The sequence below is a fragment of the Chironomus tepperi genome, unplaced genomic scaffold (genome assembly GCF_022539635.2).
Source record: "Chironomus tepperi strain 1889 unplaced genomic scaffold, CSIRO-AGI_Ctep_v1 contig_335, whole genome shotgun sequence".
NCBI lineage: Eukaryota > Metazoa > Arthropoda > Insecta > Diptera > Chironomidae > Chironomus > Chironomus tepperi.
In genome coordinates, this window is record NW_027226457.1 from 661,856 (window position 1) to 683,586 (window position 21,731).

Sequence of the window (21,731 nt, forward strand, 5' to 3'; positions counted from 1 at the left end):
ATTCAGGATTAGATCTAACAGGCAAAGAGACCGCTTTTAGGTACCGTAGGACTATTTCTGTACCAATGAAGCATATTCTTTGCCTGTTCTAGTGATTTGATAGTTTTTATTTGAGGAGCTTTATGTTGAATTCTAAGAAAGACCAATGTCGTCTTATTGTTATTTGTCGTTCTTAGAACTCTGCGTACAACCAGTCCAATAGAAATCTATTCACTATAGATCTATACAAATCTCTCCACTCGGGTATTACAGACTTATCAACATAAATACCCTTTTTCAACTCCATGCTGATCTTTATCATGTTCACACCAAACTTTTAATTTTATCTCCATTATTTTGGATGTAAAATTACCTTATTCTTCTTTGCACTGTCACCACACGTGAATGACCCCAAAAAGTACAATAAAACACGCTTTTTGTGATAACAACAATCAAGCATTCAATCAAAATAATAAATTATCATCATGGTTAACAAGGACATGGAGTTAAAAAAAATTTGCATTCAAACGCTCTCGTCTAATGACTTGCTATCATTTGCATTGTGATTAAGAATATGATGAGGAATTTCAATGATGCTCTCATCATGATAGTAAACATAACAATGAAAGGAGTATCAAGGATGTACTAAAAATTCCTGTTCATTCATAAAATTCAATTTCGATGTTTTTTCGTTCTGCTCTCTTCTAACCTATTGAGAACGTATAGCTGTTGATATACATGTCGCACATGCGCATCTTGTAAATTATGTTGAAAACATCGAAAAATTTGTCATGCTTCCCAACATCTTCTGTATTGTACCTCAATATTTATTTAAATCAAAAAATATTAATGAACGTTACTTTAGTACTTGTCTGGCTGTCGAACTTTTAAGACGTCTGTCGCTTGTTCTTGCGGTGAAATATTCGGCAATATTTTTTTGTGAAACATAAAAAAATAATAAATTTTAAGCGAGAAGTTTTGCACTTCAAATTGGATTATTGTAAAAAAAATATATGAAAAAATATTTCAAGTCATTTTGTGAATTAAAAGTGGATTAATTGAATGACGGAAAAGATGAAAGAGAATTAATCTCATCAATAACATACAACATTTTTTGTGATGATGCTAAGAGTAATTTATGAAGATTGAAAGGCACTTTGGATTGTGAAAAAAAAAATGTGGAAAAATTGAGTAAGAAAATTTTTTGGTGTGTCATGTTGTTTTGTGGAATTGGAATTTATTGCAGATTATTTTTGGTTTAAATTTGGTGGAAATATTGACGAAATGAAATTAGAAGTGCTTCTTAAAGCTTTTATTAAGATTGAGAAAATCTTGAATTTTCAATTTAAAAAAATCAATTTTTCAAATTCTAGAGTTGCAATAATTCTAAAAATGTAATGTCTGTCTTGAACTGAATTTGACTATTTTTGAATCTTGATAGCTTTAAATTAATCTCAAAAAATCAAAAACAAAGCATTTTATATTTTGTTAGTAAAATTTTGAACCTGAATTCTTTGAAATAAAATATTTTCTTTCCTCAAAAATTACCCAGAAGGGTCGATGAATCTATAAAAAGTGGTTCAAGTGCATCGTTTCTAACAATAAAATTAGATTTTGAATTTACACGTGCAGATTTTTGGGAAATTTGGTTTTTATTTTAAATTATTCTCTAGAATTTTACCAGATTTAATTTTTTATAAAGTCGAGTCGACTCTAGTCTGGTTTTACTATCACAAAATGAGCATTCAAGAAAATAATAGTTAGAGCTCGAAGTAGATTCGATAAAGTGTGTCGATTCCGAATTCTGAGAATAATTAACTAAACCAGACAGAATACTTAAATATATTTAAATAAAATAGACACTTGCTCAACAAAAGACCCCAAAATTCTATTTAAAGTCCCCCAAGAAGCAAAACAAATTTTATTTTCAGACAACAAAGTCAATCATTTTCACACGTCATATCCTCACCTTCCACAAAATAAATTCCACGACATCAACAAAAAATTTCAACACTCAAAAATATAATTTTTCTTACAGTGAAAATTTGATACATAATAGAAAATCAACAAGAAATCATAAGTGTAGATTCGATAAACAGAAAAGTAAGGAAGAGTAAAAAATAAGTTTATTGTGTCCATAAAAAAATAATCTGATACTGTTTAGTGAAGGAGAAGAAAAAATTGTAAACCATAAAAAAATTCTCCGTGAGCAAAACAAATTGAATTTAATAAAAAAAGCTGCTTGTCGGAAAGCTATCAGATTGGAGAGGCGTGAGAAGTGAAAAAAGGCGAAAATTTTGTTAGTGATGATGATAAAAGGGGCTAAAAATTAAAGAAGTGGAAAATTGATGAATATATTAAAAAGGTGCGTGCTATAAATATTAAAAAGTGAAGGCAGAAGCAGCAGCAGCAGAAATAGGAGAGGAATTAAAACAACAGTCATTTCTGACATGAAGGTATTTAATCTGATTTGCAATTCCATCATGCAGTTAAGGGCTTAAAGCCATATACGTACATTTATGCATACATAATCATCACAATGATGACAACAGTCATGAGACTAAGAAAGAGAACGAAAGAAAAATGTCAAGTAGGAAAATTATTTGAGATAACTTATGGGTGTGTTTGTGGGTTTTGGAGCTACATATCAAGGAATGATGGGTATATTGCTCAGATGAATGAATTCGAGCACTAGAAAATTCGGCAAAAATAAACTTTTACCCATCAAATTCTCAACTCATCATTTTCTGTGTAAACCTCCTACAAAAGTAGTGCTGATGGTAAAAAAATCAGCATCTAAATTTCATGATACTCAATTCTTAATTATTTATGGAGATTCAATTATTTATTCAGGCTCAAACTTTATTTACTCAATTAATTGTAAGTGTTTTTACAACAAAGTTTTTATGGGCGTCCTAAACATGATTAAATCTGATGTTTTACGTAATTGCTAAAGGGGATTTGAATAAGTGGATTGACTTTGAGTTACAATCTCGAGGTTTTGTCATATTAGTATCAGAATGAATAATTTTAGGATTTGTTGTGAATTTTTCAAAAATTGGAAAATTTAAAGCTATTGTTCTTAGCTTAGGGCTGGTCAAAGCTCTTGTCAAAAGATTTGACTAGATTTTGATGAATAAATATGACAAATGGCTTCATGTAAAACCTAATGACCCTCAATTAAGATCGTACAGAAGCTATCACATTCATTAATTCAAAAAGTCAAGCAGCAAAAACCACGATTCATGACCAGCATCGTTATGTCGTTCCATCATCATCCAAACTGAATACAAAACCAAACATTTTCCATACTAAATCCAGTACAGAAAAAAGAACAAAGCTTTTAATTTATGGATCATGCATAGTCAGCCACATATAGAGGAGCTTTACTTCCTTCTTTTATGCTATGTATATGGTGAAATGATTGGAATGACAAATATTTCTTATTTCTTCATTTTTTTTCCTTTCCTTCATTTTTCCATGAAAGATTTCTTTTCTGGCTTGAAGACAATTTTTCATACTACTGCGTGCACATAAAAGAGAATAAAAAAGCTTGGGAATTTTTTCTCTTTCTATTCAGTTTCTTTTACTTCCTTTTTCTTCCTCATCTCGTATTTATTAAGTTACCGTATCTTCTTCGTGCATGTACTCTACGTCTCACGCTCTTTTATTCCTTCATTGTGTCACGACGTTATTTCTTTTTTCCGTTGAGATCACCTTATGTGTGAGATGAATAATATTGATGGAAATGAATGAGGAATGAAGTAAACGAGGGATATGTTGATGGAATGATTTTGCCAGAATTTGAGGGGAGATTTTATGAAGAGTTGATTGATTGTGGGAATTTCTAGGACTTTAGAATGGTTTTGCAGTATTTAAAGGATAAGAGCTTTAAAATCTTTGCGATTCGTATCTAAACCAACAATACTCAACTCTTCTTATTAGATTTTACACTGACTATATAGCAATTGAGTAAATTCATATCAGATTCATGAGATTTAAAGTCCTTAAAAGTCACAAATAAATCAAAACACCCATCAAAAATATCAATTGCTCCCCACTCAAAAACTTGTTTACGTCCATCAAATAAACTCACTCATGTCAAAGTTCAAAAATCTCAATTTATTTCAATCTAACACGACTGTCAACAATCTGACAAAATATTACCAAGATTGAAGGAAATGTGAGGAACAAAGGATGAACACAAAAAGAAAAGTTTGTGTCATTTTTCACCTCTCATTGAATAGAAATGAATTGAGGATGAAAATCGAACGACAGGCCACTTAAAGCTGACAAAATTTTGTGTTCGGCTAATTTTTCAATTCATAAAGTTTTATGTTGTTGTGGTATGTGCCGATGGAAAATGTAACGGATATTGTGGGAATTTGTTGTGATTTCTTCATAGCATGTGGCAGAGTCTAATTTAGGTCAAACCCCCTTCTGGATGGGTACCCGTCGAATAGTATCCTAGCAAGTTTAGTTTATATTTTCCCAAAAACTATCCCATTGGCACACTTAAGCATCACAATATCGCATCATATCAAATAATAAAGAGATACATCATCATGTACATATAAATTTCGACATTCTTCAATTGTGAATGAGCGAATGTCGCAAGAAAGAATAACAAAAACGAAGAAAAAAGCAAGAAAACTTAACAAAAGGAAACAAGAAACTTTGATGGACTGATGAAATATGAGAGTGATCCAATAAATAAATGTGTTAGAAAAGGACCCAACTCAAAGTTAATTGAGTTCCTCTAGAGAATTCGATTTATACTGAACAAACAAAATACACACGAAAATGTCTTGTTACTTCAATTTAGCTGTTAATGGATGATAATTAGTTGCAATCGAAACTTATTTCTGAATCATTAATAAATTGATTGATTTCTTAAGGCATGAGTGGTCAAAAAATTTGATTTTTAAGGATGATTTGGTTGATTAGATTAAATGGGCAATGACCTGAGTGGTTATGTCCTTAAAATTCACTCTTTAAAGTGCTCACAAAGCTGACCGTCAGTTATCATTTTGAATTATAATCCCTCTAGCAACAATCTATCCAAATTCAATAATCACACGATTAGTATCATATAATAAATTGATTGTAATTCCAATAAAAGCCGCATATTTTCATATTGGACTATTATTTCATTGTTTATCAAACCAAATGCACCTCAATCACTACAAATTGTTTCTCTGGGCTATCCGATTTGTAATTCAGATGAACAATTTTCAATAACTATTGGAATCCGCATCAATAGGATTATTTTTACAGATATACATTCACGGTTGATCAATTTTTAATTGTGTTAGGTTAATTTTTATATTTTGTTGATTTTGATGTATTGTTTTTATTGATTCCATTGTTTATGATTTGATAACATTTTTCGGAAATGCTTTATTGTGTTCATTGATATATTATTTATCTGAATATTCCCAAAATTGTTACGGATATTTTATCAAAATTTAATTTTTGTGGATTGACGCATGGATTATTTATATGTACATATGAGAGGTTTTTCCGAGAAAATCTGTTGACGTGGTCTAACGAGCTTTAATTCAAGCTAAAAGAACAAATGTGGAGTTTAATATATAAAATTAATTTAAATTCAATTTAATTACTTTTTCAATATTTAATTTTAACCCACTTTAAAAACATTTTTATTTCAATTAAAATCCGATCAATTTCATTTACAATACCGATAAATAATTGATAAGTGCATGAATGAACTTCATTTACATGTAATTATGCAAATAATATTCAATATGGATTGTCCATGTAATTAAATTTACTAATAGCTGTGTGATCATTTGAATAAATTATTTAAACGAAGGGATCGATTGATTAAGTGTCAAAAAGGAAAGCCTGAGCTTCCCAGAAGTATAATATCGGACCTTCAAACTTTTAACGCCAATCACCCCAATTTTTCTGCCATAATCATCGGGAATAAAAAGAACTGAAAAAGTTTTATGTTAAAATTCAAAAGAAAAATGATCCACAAGAAAAGGATTGAACCGAAAAAGTTTCAATTGAAAAAATCATAAAAATTATTGAAGAATTTCTTCTTAGTTCTGTCAAAATTTCACAGAAGAAGGAAAGAGAAAAGCTACTTTTGGCATCTTCTGAGGGGACAATTAATTTCAGATGTCGATTGCTGTTACTTAATACTTTGTCTTTTTTCTTAGAAGGTAGCTTGATTATCAGGAAGCCATGATTTATGTTTCATGCAATTGACTTTGGCATTCAAAAGCGCTTCAAAAATTTACGACAGTCTTAATAATTCCAAAGCATTTATCAGCAAGTTTCCCGTTCCAAAGTCCATAAAAGCATTTCACACGACCAAAATTGCGCTACAAAATAAATCCCTCAAACTAAAACTTTTCCTACTACTTTTTTGCTACTTTCTGCTCGAAATAAAAACCATGAAAAACTTTTCGTTGTTTTTTATGGTTTGCCGTGCCTTTTTTTCTTTTCAGAAAGTTCTTTCGCTTATGGCTTGATAACGGAAGGGATGTAAGATGAAGCAAAATATTTATGGAGATAAAGTAATGATGCAATAATTACTTTTTGTGTGAATTATTTCTTCATAAACTTTATTTCTATGACTTTCAATGGTTTTTAAGCTTTTTCATGCTTTATTTGTCTTTTATACAACAAGAATGTTATACAGCAATAATACTCCTTACTAATGACCTCAATGAATTTCAACAGCAACATCATCATCGTCATCATTTTCGCAATAGAGCTGTAAAGAAATGGAATAAGTTTGTTGTTTAAGTATGCTTGTTAAAGTGTTGGCGCAGTTTGATGGCGTGATGGATGAAGCTGTTTGTCTGTCAAGTGTTTTAAGGATTGTGTAAGTAGTAAGTAAAGATGTGGCGAATCTCGTGCAACTATGTTTTAAGTATTAAGGAATGAAGAGCATGACATAATGAGGTTGTTGATTTTTTACTTCTCATGGAATTGTAAGCTGAAGAGCTTTAAAAGTTTGATAGTTGAGGATTATTTTTAAGTTGACTTTTCACTAAAGCGCTGTTCCAGACTTGAAGTTACTTAGTTTACTGTTAATGCAGAGTAATTTATTGGTGCATCTCGCTGTCTCTACCTTCTCAAATCTCAACTGAAACCACTCACATGCCTCAAATTCAGCCAACAACCAAAGCCTTATTCATCAAACGAAACTTGCGAAAAAAAAGGAATTTATCTTGCGCAATTTCTCATCAAAAAAGCGAATGAAAGGAAAGGAAATCTTTTTCTTGACGACTATTACGTGATGGTATTTTCAAATGTACATCCATTCTCCTTTTCTTTTCTTTCCATCATCATCATCTTTCCCGAGTAATTTTTCTAGAGCCTGATAAAAATGTCACATTATGCTAAATTATACCCACCGAAAGAATAAATGAGAGAATAAATATGTATACGTAAAGAATAATATTTTCTATCAAAATATGAATGTGATTCATGATAAACGAGGAGAATTTCCGTCATTTCTTTTCTGTCGAAGACTCAATACTAGAATATACATATCCACATATGTGTATGTATCTCAAAGACGTATGAATAATTTCCATATATTGATAAACTTTCGTCTTTCTTCTTCATGATACTTAACCATACACATGCTATATGATGATAAGTAAGTGAGTGAGTAACTGTATCACGATATTATTTATGGAGCTGAAGAAAAGAGCAAGCGAACATTTCCTTAAAAATAAACGAAGAACTATCAGATGCTGGGGTGGGATACTGGAATGATTAGGGTATTTTTGTGGGGAATTGGGGTTGATACAACTAGGGATGCGAATCACCCTTCCAACTCAACGAGCTTGCATTCCACAACATCCCAAAAAAGTTTCCAATCCTTAATAAAATCATCACAAAATAAATAATTCTTATGAGCTTTTATGGGATTTACGTCGATGTTCGCTTTTTTATCATTCACTTATCTCGTGTCTCTTCCCTTCTTCTTATTCTTATCTCTCACCAAATGTGTATCTTGTTGTTAGTTTATCGTAAAATGGCAAAAGAGCGGAAAGACGAAAAAAACCTCAATAAAATGTAAACTTTCAACAGTAAAGATTTGTTTTTGAAGATTAAGATCGCAGTGAATTAAATAAACTTCTTAAGAAAAAGTTTTATTATATTTGTACGAAAATATACAGCTCGTTGTGTATATATGACTTGACAAAGAAAATGCGCATCATTTTGCTGTTTGAGTTTTTATTTTCCTTCTGTTTTGAAAGTTATCAGGAAACGGAGGTATTGCTGGAGGGAATGTTTTATGTTTTGTTGATTTTTATCTTATCTATCATTAATGTTGACTTATAGCTTTTTTTTGTGTAATTTTATGAGACTTTTATTGAAGACTTTGATTTCTTGAACATGTTCAATATTTAAAGTTGAATTATAGTCAATATAGGCTTTGAACTGGTGGCATGTAGCTTTGGATGAATTATAAAATACATCTGAAAATCGCAGGCTTGCGTATCTAGGCTAAGTCCTAATTGAATACGTACAAGAGTCAGACACTTTCGTAATATATGAATGTGCATCACACACCTAAACATCTCTACATATTAATAGCATAATGACAACATAAATAATCTCACAAAGCAAAGAGAGACGAGCCTTTTTGAAGAAATATCATACTGCAAAAAAAACTTTATTTAATGCCATGCTGTTCACAAAGTAAAATTACTCAAAACATTCTCTTCGTAACAAAATTTACTTAAATACTTAAACTTTCTCTTTATGCCGAGTATCATATTGTCTATCATTTTCTCATTTTTTCAATTAGTAATGCATAAAATATGCGCTCAAATTCATTCACAGCTTCCTTTATTGTCATTATCTTTCTGCTTTATTCATCGTACATGACAGCATAAGCAAGTCTGAAATGAAGAAACATTAAAAAAATTGCTAGAGGAAGCAAAGTTTTTTTATATACTCGGTTGGTTATAATTTGTTTTAAATAAACATGTGTTATATCTGCACAACAGCATAAGCATAAAAGGAACATTTATAACAGAAGAGCAAACGAGTTAATCCATTATTATAGTTTGCAGTATGTGAAATTGCGCTTTGAGCATCATTGAAATGGCAGAAACTCTTCTTATCACACAGGCAGAACACAACCACCCACCCACCAACACTTTTCTAACTGTGAGAAAAATTGTCTTGAGATGAACCAAATTCACATTGGAACCTCATTCAGACTTGATATAGGATGGTATGTATGTGGATGGAAACTTTTCAATGAAGTGCAAAATGCTTTATTACATGTGATATATGAGCATACAGAGGGAACTATTGAAAGTTTATTTTTTTTCACATTTTATTTCCACTTGGGAGAACTTGTAAGCTTTTATGCACTTTCAATGTAGAATGCGAGTGTGCTTGCTTAAGATGAGTGGGAAAAAGTTTTTTAATTTAATTTAATTTCAGTTTTCCTCTACTTTTCATTAGATTGCAGAATTTTATATGGAAATAAAATCTTCTTAAATTATGATTGAAGAAGGAATTTATGCATGTTTATGATTGTGCATGGATTGGAAAGTTCGTTGCTCATCAGAGGTGACAACAAGATTTGGGGTCAATGCCCCTCTTTTGAAAAAACAAATTTCAATTTGTGGGGATTTTACGCGAAAACTCCAAACCACAACCCCCACCCCCTCAAAAAATTTACCTGTCTATACCCATGCCACTGTTCCTAATTAAATATCCTCCCACTTTGAATATGCTTAATGCTCCTGAGTTCAACATATTAAAGCATATTAATAGTAATATGAGATTTATTCACAAACAATATTTAATATGCAGCGACACATCATCAACTTACCCGAATGAAAACTAAGTCCTCTTTAAGCTCAAATACGCAGTAACGATTTTCTTCTTCTTTTCACTTATCTGGCATCCATTCATGTAAGAGTTACATTACTTTCTTATACCAAACATGAAAGTTTACCAAGGGGATTATTTGTAAATTCTTCGTCATTGTATATACCACAAAATAATATATATCTTACTCATGCATGTTCATACACACAAGTAGCACAACATTAAATGATATTAAGAAAACTTAAATCATATTTATGACATATACTTTAAGCTTGAAGCAGGAAAAAAATTGTAGAAAGATAAATAAAACTTTTTTTCTGAACTAAAGCAAATGCTTGCTTGACTCTTATCTAATGTCTCAAACGGCGAAAAAAGAAGAAAATTAAAAAAATATGAAAAACTTCTTCCATATTCCTTGTCATGTCATAATTTTTCATCGTCATAACTTCCCAATGCTCGCTCGTTTCTATTCCCTCGATATACACGAGAGATCATTTTAAAGCTGGATAGATAAATTGATTTCCTATATTTATTCTTGAGTTATTGAATAGTCAGTTCAAGGAAACTGTTAAGAATAGATTTGGCTCGTTTGTTAGACAATTCTATTCTGTATAGTTCTGCATATGAATATCTTGTTGTAAAATTGAAAGAATTTTTATAAAATTGGATAGAATCCAGAGTTCATTCTCATAAAGTTAAAAAGCATAGAGACAGTTAAATCAGAGAGAGAAGGTCTTAATTTAATTTGCTGCGATATATGTAGACAAGCATACTTGCTTAAACGATCCAGATCCAAGGACATGGTAAATTAAATCTCGTTGCACAATTAGCCCGATCTGGTTACAAGAGCTTCAACCATATGCTTTGTAAAGCATAAAATTATTGAAAAAGACTGTGCTTCATTAATTGACTGTATAAGAGACGTGGATACATTTTTTAGATTTAGATCACCAATTCATTATCACTTCAAATTGAATCAATTCCAAAAACCCAAATCAACCTATTTATCCCCAATTCAAATCCAATCAAATTTTAATTCATTATGGATCATTCAAGCATTAAAAATATAATTGAAATTTACGAGTACTTACCTGGCACCATTAACATAACCATCTGCTTTAGTTCATAATAAAGAAAATTGTCACTTGGCCTATTAAACTTCATCCAACAATTTTCAATTTCTTCCCAACAATTTTCTCCTTCACTTCATCTGACTTTTTTATTTTGACTCGTTACATTCTCCTCATTGTTCGTAATTTTTTCGGATTATTTCACACCATATTTATGCTAATTTCCTTCCTGCGACATCTTGCTTTAAATGACGGCATCTAGTTTTCCTTCAATGTTGAAAAGCGGCTGAAATGCCAGAAAGGAATGATATTAAATAGTGATCATGGCTCTTTTCATATTTCCGGACTTAATGGAGGGTGAAAAAGTATGCACGAAGGTAGAGGAAAAGAGGAAAATGTTTTTCATTTTATTAGAAAAAATTTTATCACGGTGTGCCGCGGTGGGAACGAAATAAGAGCAAAAGTGAGTCTTTGTTGAATAACATCGTCTATAGAGCTGTTGAATGGATATTGTCCTGAGTTGTATTTGTGATTGTTGTTGAGGATTATATAATTTTTTTGTAGGGATGATAAGTTGAGGTGTATTGAAATTTAATATTGCTGGTATTTTAAGGAAATATTTGTTTATTGTAAGGAACTGTTGAACTTGGAGATGTCCTGATGGATGTAAATTATTAAGAAATTCCTGTATGTCTGATAATGGCTAGAGAAATATAATTTTGTAAGTACTTCTCCTCATACCACAGCTTCAACACTGAATAACAAAATTTTTCAAAAATAACCTCAAGGTTCCTTTAAAATCAAATGAACTTAATATGATTGTGTTGTGACTCAACAAAAACCAAGTTGTGTAGGTGAAGGAAGCAACAATATAACTCCTACATCATAGCTGTTTTCTAAACCACAAAGTCATTTAATGAAATTACCCTGAAAATTATCCCAAATCCATATCACATAAAGACAATCCAAAATAGACTCCAACCTTAGCAATATAAAACTATCCGACAACAAAATATTCAACAACATGCAAAATCCAACAGTCCATTTTGAGTCAATAAATAATGCATGATTTGACTATATATACATAATATTTGCATATAAAAATGATTTATTTTGGAATTCCAATTCCATTTTCATTCAAATCTAATAAACCCTTTTTTATAACATTTGATTTCTTTAGCCTTGAAGGAAATTGCAATATCTTTTTTTTCTTTTGCTATGTGTAGGAAGACTAAATAATTTCAATAATTCATCGATTTATGTTCCATCCATTCTTTTTCCCTTATCTAATGACATATAAAAGATTTAAAATAATTTATAACTTTTACATTAACTGGAATAAGGAAAAATGGGGAAAAAAGAAGAAAATTTTCATATTTTCCGCTTACTTTCGAAATTTATTTCAATCGCTTATGCTCGAATGAGCTTCAATTCAACATCAATTATTTATAATTTTTTGGTACGTCATGCTTGACGGCGTTCAGTTCTAAAACCCAAGCTTTTTTTATCCAGAAAACAAGTATCGAGTGAGGTGAAAATGATTTCACATTTGGGAACATTACCGTAATCATTTTATGTACTTTGCGATTACAATGTTCATGTACCGACATTTTACCTCTTCCGTACATTTTTTTCGCTCTTCATTTCCTTCGTCATTTCAATTCATTTTCATTTTTGTTGTTCTAGAAAGGAAATTTCATGATAAAAAATACGAAAAAATGAGCTTGTACCGGATACTGAAGAGAGAGGTTCTTAGAATGAAGCGCTGGCAGTTTGGATGAGGACTGGAAATTTTGAGGTTCCTTTTGTCGTATAACTTCTGTTCTCTTAAGCACAAAGAATCGTTTCGTTTGATATACTATTGAGTTTAATACAAATTCTAGTAGTAGATAGAAAGCTATGTAGCAAGCAAGTAAACTAGCAGAATTCATTTTCCCAAAAGTACTAAAATCTCTGATCAATCTCCATTTGTTTCAGCAATAACTCAATTCATCTCATAATACAAAAACTCAATTTTTGAAATTTCATCTCAATTTTACTGTTATTCGACAATCCATTAAGCACACTAACTAACTAAGTCAGCTTCCAAAAAAGATTATATCGATATCCACATCCATTTAACTACAAAAGCTCACAAAAAAACGGCAGCAAACAATTTAACTCAAAAAATGTGAATGTGGTGAAGGAATATAAAAAAGCGAGAGGAGATTAATTTTCCACGGAACGTTGAGTTTGTTAGAACAAGCCAAGAGAACGGGGAAAAAATGCAATAAAATATAAAACAAAAGGGATAATTCTCCATCCTCGCTTGGTCGTTACATGTTCATCTACAATATTCTTTATGTAACTAACAATTTTTCATATTTTTATGAGCAAAATTTTTATGTATTGGGTTTTTTTAAGATGTTGGGCAGTTTGACTGGACTTAAATGAATATTCAAGATGAATAAACTTATTATTGTAGATAATTTGAAAATAATTCAGTGAATGATGTAGATATGACTGATAAAATGTACAAGTTTGTGTGCAAATATTTACTATCTTATCAGCTGCATGTTTGACTTACATGTTTGACATAAACTTGAACAATGTTCAAGTTGTGTGAATTCATGTTAATTTCTATTGAATATGCGATTTATGTAGATTAACGAAAAGCATTAAATTACACATCTAAGGTCATTCTTTATTAATTAAACAGGAGTAAGATTTGGGGAGGTTTACAAATAAGTCTATATATAGCTATAGCTATCGTGATTCATGCAACAACTTGAGAATTCCAATCTTCCATCTAATTTCAAGAGTCCTTGAACTTTCGAATGCGCTCTTAAAGTTCAATCATGTTTTCCATACTTCATACTTATTGTAACTAACCAAAGCAATATATATGTCCCCTCATACATACATGAAATATAATATCTAAAGCACTTTCAATGTGAAAACAACTGACACAAATCGACATAGCAAAATGATTTCTTACATTTAAATGGTCATCAATTTTGTTTTGTTCGTTAGATCTCACTCCAATTCAGCTTGGTTCTTATTTAGTAGTATTATCGGATAAATGGCATACTTTTCGACGTAAATCATCCAAAACTTTTTTCCTTTCTCTCGATTTTTTTGCGAGAAGCTTATTTTGATTCCAAAGCGAAGTAATGAGAAGGTATGAGAGGGGATATCGGAGAGATTTGAGCTGACATCCATTGCGCGATGAAAATAAATTAGATATTTTTGCTAAAGAAACGAGGAAAATAAATCTGTAAATAATACGATTTCATCTCACAATGAAGATAAAGTGATGTTTTACAGTTGGCAGTCGGTAATTTTTGAGATTTGTGATATTAGGACACGTGTTGTTGGATTTAAGGATGAAGAAAGAAAGTGAAAATGTTTTCTCAAAACTTTGATTAATTGCTTGTTTTTTGATGAAGAAGAATACAATGAGAACAGATGAATGTCATTTGATTGATATTTAAAAATGATGAAATGAGGAGAATTTTAGGTAGAAAATTTATAAAATTTCAAAACTCAAATCTGAATAGTACAATTTTAGAAAATATTAACAAAATATTTCAAAAATTCTCAATTGAATCAGACTCTAAGGAGCTTAAAAAAGTCTCTTACTGTGGCTTTCTCGCCCTTACAATTTTCGATCATTTCATAAATTAATGCCGTTCTGTACACTTTAATAAATTCACCCAAGAAAAGACTCTTCTTTATGTAAATTTTCAATCCTTTTTAAAAATAAACGCACAAAAGGAACTGACACTTGAAAAACAAAATGAAATCTAAAGTCATCGGAAACACAATGAATGAATGAAGGCAAGAATAAGGGTACAATTTTCAATTTTTCTCTTTTTTTAATCAATTACTTGTGTACCTTTAGGATGATCACGTCGCTGGTGATAATGAATAAAAGATAAAGATAGAAAGAAGATGAAAATGAAAGGACATTGTTGAAAAGAGAAATCACAAAGATGACCTTCTTGTTCTCATGAAAGAAAAATCATGAATAATTTTTGCTCAATTAGAGTTTCAAATGAAAAAAGTAAAATGAGCAACGGTTGTTGATTATTCGCAATTCTTTCATTCTTTCAACAATTGTTCCATGAATGTAAGAAACTTTTGGATTGAAAAGAAAAATATTCACCGGATTTGAATTGAGAGGAATTATTAACAGTTATGGATGTAAAAGGCGCATTTTCGGCTTCATTTCTGGTTTTCAGACCCACATCAAACTTGCTCTTGTATGCTATTAGTCTTTTCATCGAAACTTACTGAATAAATCTAGTAGTCCCAAGGACGTTAGTTAGATTTTTGACCTCCAGATCCCCTCATACCCCCTCCCTCTTTTAGAAAAACTCCTCAATTTCTCCAACAAACTTAAGATTGAAGCATCTTTTGAGAAAATGTGAACGATATTGAGGTGATCCTATGAGAAACTTTGAGAAAAATTCCATATTTGCGTATAATCCGAGGGGTAAAATCGATTGATTTTTTCCATGTTCTTCTTGTTCAATTTGTTCTCGTCCTTTGCTTTCTTTTTATTTTGTTTTGTTTTTTCATAAATTTTCACCAATTTTTTATTCAGACTTGAGGAATTTTTCATTCAATCCTATTTCTTGTTATGCGCTTCAAGCGTTCTTTTGGTATAAGGAATCAATACAAATTATGTATATTCAAATAAACAAATTAATTTTATTGTGATTTTCTCATTATTATTTCTGTTTTTGTCAGTGTTGCTCAAATTGTGTGCGACGGCACTTAAGTGTGTATCTCTGTAATCGCATCCCGGCTCATGTTCAGCTTGCCCTGAATTGCAACCCTTTTATTAAAACAAAATTGACAAATTGAGCACCCCAACATAAGAAGAAATTAACGAACTTGAAACAAGCTGTCAATCAAGACTTTTAATAATTCTTTCAGTCACTTGTGAAAGGAATGTTCTTGAATCTACATTGCATTCAATTATTTTTGACATTGCCTATTGAGATATTGATTCTAAGGAAAATGATTATGATACCGAAAACGTGGAGAAATCCGATCGCGTCTACATTCACTTTGAAATTTTCGTGTAAACATAAGAAATTTCGAGCAAAGCACTTATGGAGTGTATACATTACTAAGTAAACAGAAAATTATTCATACACAAAAATAAAAGCTTAAATGATATATAAAATTCAAAACATATTAGCTCATAATACATCATCAAAAAACATCATACGCGGGCTGAAAACGTGATTACCAATAAATATCAAGATACTAAATGTCAAGGTTGTTTTGATGCTAATCTTGGCGAATAAAACTTGAGATTGGAATTAAGTGAGATAATATAGAGGAATTACTTTTGAAGAGTCTAGAAGTTCTTTGGTAAGATTAAACGTAAGATAGTAAAATTGTGGAATTTAAAAGTCAAAATTCAATTTCTCGCATACAAAGTCGTGGAGCTTAGCATATAGCTTGTGGTAATTACAACTTCTTTGGAATTCTCATTTTCGAACTTCACAAGAAATCATGAAAGATGCAAAAAGCTTACAATCTTCTTCATTCTACATAATTTATACAAACACGTGTAGCATTAAGAGATTGTCTGTAACATTATGAGATTACGTACGACACATAATTATGTCGGCATGTGTCTTCTGTTTGATGATTATTAAAATATTTGCATGTGCAACTCGAACCATTTAGAATGTATTCAGGATGTTTAAATAGTAGACAATAATCTGAAATAATTTACATTCAAATACCTTGGCATCTAAATGCCTGGAATGGAGTATTGAGAATTTTAATTGGATTCTCTTGAATAGGATTGAGAAATTTGTAATTGAAGGTAATTTAAATTGTTGGGGAAATGAGATTACGGAAGCTGATATTTAATGAATGTAGATGGGGTTGCATCTTGCTCTTAAGTAGGTCATGTATGAGGCCGTCAATTAAGTGCATACTTTTAAGGTAAACAATTTTCCAGTAAACTAAAGTAAATGCTAAACTGGTTGGAATCTGAAGTTTATGATTCATATTTTCTGTAAATTGTTGCATGCTTTCCTAACCTTCTTTCTAACCTACATCAATGAAATTTAATACCTATTTAAAGAAAATGAAGTAAACATCTTACAAAACAGAAATCCGCCCCACATTGCCTTTTTTCATCACGAAAGTAAATGCTGTTCATTTATTTTGATTCTCTCAAATTACATTTAAAATAGAGCCAAGATCAATTTTCTCATAATAAACAAAAGTTGCGGAAATAAATTTATTTCAAGGATATAGTAAAAGGAGAAATGTTTAATTACACAACAGTTATCGGCATTTGGTTTTAATTGAAGTTGAAATTTATATTTCGACGAAGAATTTTTGAGTTTATGAGGAATTAAGGGATTGTTTGGATGTGATGTGGTTCTTAAAAGCAGTGGATTAATGACCTGGGTAGGATTATTATCCTGAGATCAGAAAGAAATGTCTAAGTTATATCTTAAATTTGGTATTTATTGCTGTCCTTCAAATGTCAATCGATCCACAAAGTGACCCCTTCCTTGCCAAACATCTTAAACCGTTACACAACATCCAAAACAATCCCATTAGCTTGTTATCGCTATTTTATTATTTTTGTGTTCATGATAATAAATTATTCTATTTCTCGTCTCATTTCCATTCATGCTGTTGCCATCGTAAAAAATGGAAAACAATAATAAATATATACACAAAAAAAGCAATACAAACAGACTCGACGTCATTGATACGATATTCAAACAAAAGTATTAAAAGCTATAATCTGCTCAAAAGTCAACTGACTGTGCTCTTGTATCCTTCCCATGCCAAACTATATCTCTCTCTCGATTTTTCACGAGCTAAATCAACTACACAGCTGAATGCTTAAGCATTGCAAAAATTTTTCATAAATAATAAAATAATTTTTCATTTCCCCTCGATTCCGATTTTATTTTTTTTTCGAGAGTTTTATCAATAAAAATCAGACTGCGAGCATTGCTCTTTCTCTTGCCATTGAATTTGTTTTTTATTTTCGTTTGTAGTTCATGCATTTTTCATGAATTCACTCCTGATTTTCAATTCATCTTATTCCAATTCTTCAAATGTGTGAATAGGTTAGATTCATGAGGTTTTGTTGGTGATGTTTGTAGAAAATAGTAATGGTTTAAAAATAAGCTTTTTATGTAGGTGACGAAGTGAATAATTTAGAAGTAATTCAATGACATACTGCTTGGTTTTAGAAGATGGATTGAAAATGCAATTTTCACTGGATCTGAGATCTGAGCTTTGCGTTATATGCCGTTCTGATTTAATGACAGTTTAACGAGTGAGGGATCGCCAAGCCACCAAGACCTTCAGTTTATCGTGGGATCTGATTCTTAAACTTACTTAAAGAGAACCATTTGGGCTTATAAAATTATCATCCATGAATGCTATTGAACTCAAGTTAAACACCTACATAGGACATAGCAAGAAGCAGTAAAATTCCCATCAATCACAAAAATATCACAAATTCATCAAAAATAAAAGCTCAGAAAACTTTCTATTTCCAACAACAAGAAGAATTTGAATAGATAAAAGACAATTCTTATTCAATCTATCGCACAACAAAAACATGACATGAAAATAAAAGTTAGCTGATGATGGCACATTGAGTTAAGTATGTGCACATATCTACCAACTTTTTAGCTGTTTTTCTTTATTTTTCATGATAAAACATCAAAAAACACTTAAAAATTGAACAGAAGAAGTTTTAATTTTTTTTTATATTTTTCTCATCGGGTTTGCCAAACTTTATGGTGTATTAGCACAGGAGAGAACATCTGAAAGGTGTTTAAAATAGAAGAAAGTTTTTCATTCTGTTTGGTTCTAAACTTTTTTTTGGCGTAAGTTTGGAATATCTCTAATAGATTTATGTCTTTTTTTGTCTTGCTTACCTTGAATGTCTTTTTGATAACTTTTTTTTTGTCAGGGATTTTAGGAGGTATTCTTAAGAGACTTAGAACAGAAAAGCTGATCCCAATGTTTGATTATTTCGGGCATTTGGGTATCACTGCTATGTAATGAATAATATGCTTCAAAGATCAAGGTTAACCAGATCACTTGCTAAATCTTGTGTCCAGCTACTTGTCCTTGAATCCATAATGTATAATTTTATGGAACCCAATTACATAATTCAAAGTCCAACCAGTAATTTCAGACCTAGAAAACAATTTTCAAATTCCTCACACACATCCACAGAAAATATGTTACAACATACCTCAACAAAATTTATAGTATTAGAAACAATGTTTTTAGGTTATGTCGAACGCGTCGGCACATTTATGTCCCATTCTCATATTTTTTGTTGTGTGTCGCGCAATAAAAACCAAATAATAATGTTTTGGCCGTGAGAAAAGGGATACAAAACATCAAAAAATTTATATACATTCAATATCATTAAGGTATTCGTGTCGTAAAGGCTCCCATATTTTGTTGATTGCCTCCAAAGATCCTTTTCGGATGAAGGACGTGGTTATATATTGTGTTTTTCAGATGGAAAGAAATGAAAATCATAAAATTTATTTGCTCTGAGAAATGAAAAATTGAAGTAAAGAAAGGTCGTTTGGGGATGAATGGAATCGAAGTAAAAAATATTTTTTTCATTTATTTCTTCATTTTTCATTTCTTATTGCATCGAATTTTCCGGTAGATTTTATTGTTACTGAGAAATTGGATCAAGTTAATATCACAATTCACAAGAATTTTTTTTACTGTAACCCTTGTCGAGGTGAAATTTTTATCGGAAGCAATAAAAACGAGAGAAATGTTGATATTTTACATTTGTACATAATATGTAAATTGAGCGAAATGATTCGATTCTCTGGTTATGATGCTTAATCTGGTGTGTGAAATAAAAAACTGTGCATAAAATGCTTTATTTCAAGGTTTAATTGTGGTGGCTTTGGATGAGAAATAAATTTTTTTGCTGGGGTTGTTTGTGGATGTTCCAAATAAATATTTTTTCAAGTGAAAGTATAACAGAGATTCAGGCTCTTTCTAAAAGGCTATTAGCTTATTCCTCCCGAGCGACACAAATGAAAAAGGCTCTGCTACGAAACAAAAAGTACTCTATAGATCCGTTATGATCGAAAAATCAATTGACGCTTAACACTTAAAGGAGGGACAGTTATATAGTTAAAGAATTGACATCAAAATCATTGATAATGTCTTCCTTTTACAAACATTTCTATTTTTTGCTACGAGAAACCTCCTTTTTACCAATGTTCAGCTATTATTCTTGTAACATTTTATCATAATAATATCCTTTGCCAGCTCATAATATTCAACATTACAAACGTTACAGACTTCGAATATATCGCTAGAGGCTGTAAGCAGAAACAATATTTTTGCTGCAAAAAAAGGATGTCAAATTTTTTGTAAAAGAGGTTCTTTCCCATGTTGTACATATTCGCAAAATTTTCATGTAATTTAAGAAAAATAAATGCTGGAAAATGTCGAGGAGCTTTTTTCGAATAACAAATGATTATTGCTTTTTATCAAGGACATAGCCAGGATTTAGAAACATTTTTGAGATTTTTGCCAGACATATGGCATTTGCGACGAGTCTGATCCCATCTTAGCCAAGTATTAACTTACACTAGCTTCCATTCTTGCTTCTTATGCTGACCTCCAAATATAAATTCAAATGAAGATGAGTTTCTTCAAAAGTTTTAAAAATCTTAGCAACCAATTCAATGGTTCCAAATTAAATTATTTTCAACAATTTTCAAATTTCATTCAAGAATGTCGCAACAAATAAGAATCATCCAGCTGAATAAATCTCAATTCATTTGAAAATAATCCCATTCAAGATTTTCATTGATTCCAAATTATTTCAATATATATCAACCTGGATAAATAGGTCAAAGACAAGATAAGTCCTCAATAAAGATTGATATCAGTGCTTAAGAACACAAGAGAGAATGCTTCAAAATTCATTCAACTATAAATCCTTAGCAACAATCCAAATAAATCTATATTGACCATCTACATCTCTGAAACATTAATATCCATTCGGTGAGTTTTATGATTCGTTATGCTTTAAAATTCATTTCAATTACTGATTTAATCAGGACATTGTTCTTCTTGGTTATGTCCGAGACCATAACAATAACCGTTATTATTAAATTTCACATTTTTCTAGAGCATTTTACTGAATTATATTTTAAAATTCCATTAAAACTTTATCGTTGACTGTAGATGAAGAAATTTTATTATAAAACTATTCAAATGGAAAATTTTAATGATTTTTTAAGCTTATAAGTAATTGGATACTTGCATTACCTGAGTTTTATTTTGCATCATTGAGGGATATCAGTGGATGCTTAGTAATTGGTTTTATGTTGAGAGGCTTGGCTTAGTCTTGGTGGTTACTTATTTCGATGGTCGTCCAGATCAATTATAATCCTTGACATCCCTTAATCTTCTAAAGCTAGTACATTTCAAAGGGCTCCCAACAACATGTCCTGCTCTACAAAGCATTTTACCATTAATTCTTCTCACGATATCAGGTCTGAAAATTCGATTTATCCCCTTTTTGTAAGAAGTGAACTAACTCTAGCGCAGAGGTTATTCCTATAAAGTATCAGACAGAATCAGTTAGGTCTTGAATAATGTTAATGACTTCAGACATTCGCATTTCAAAATTCAAAATTTCCACATAATTTATTTCAATCATTCCAAGTTAAAACTTCCATTTCAAACTAGCTTACAAAATATAAATTCCACAAATCTGATTCTGAAAGCATAAAAAAAGAAATGAACAGACAGAAAACTGATTAAATCACAAAATAATAAAAATTTATTAAA

At 30.8% G+C, this 21,731-nt stretch overlaps 1 protein-coding gene across 3 annotated transcripts in view; it reads left to right on the plus strand.

Annotated features, from left to right (window-relative positions):
- Window positions 1-45: 45 nt before the first annotated feature.
- Window positions 46-21,731, plus strand: part of LOC139093185 (uncharacterized) — an 80,764-nt gene continuing 59,078 nt past the window's right edge. For 2 of the 3 annotated variants that reach the window (XM_070643798.1, XM_070643800.1), the window contains exons 1-2: window positions 46-1,170; window positions 2,018-2,435. The gene's annotated coding sequence lies outside the window, so the exon portion shown is untranslated. The remainder of the gene's footprint in view (window positions 1,171-2,017; window positions 2,436-21,731) is intronic. The other variant, XM_070643799.1, reaches the window with a different exon arrangement.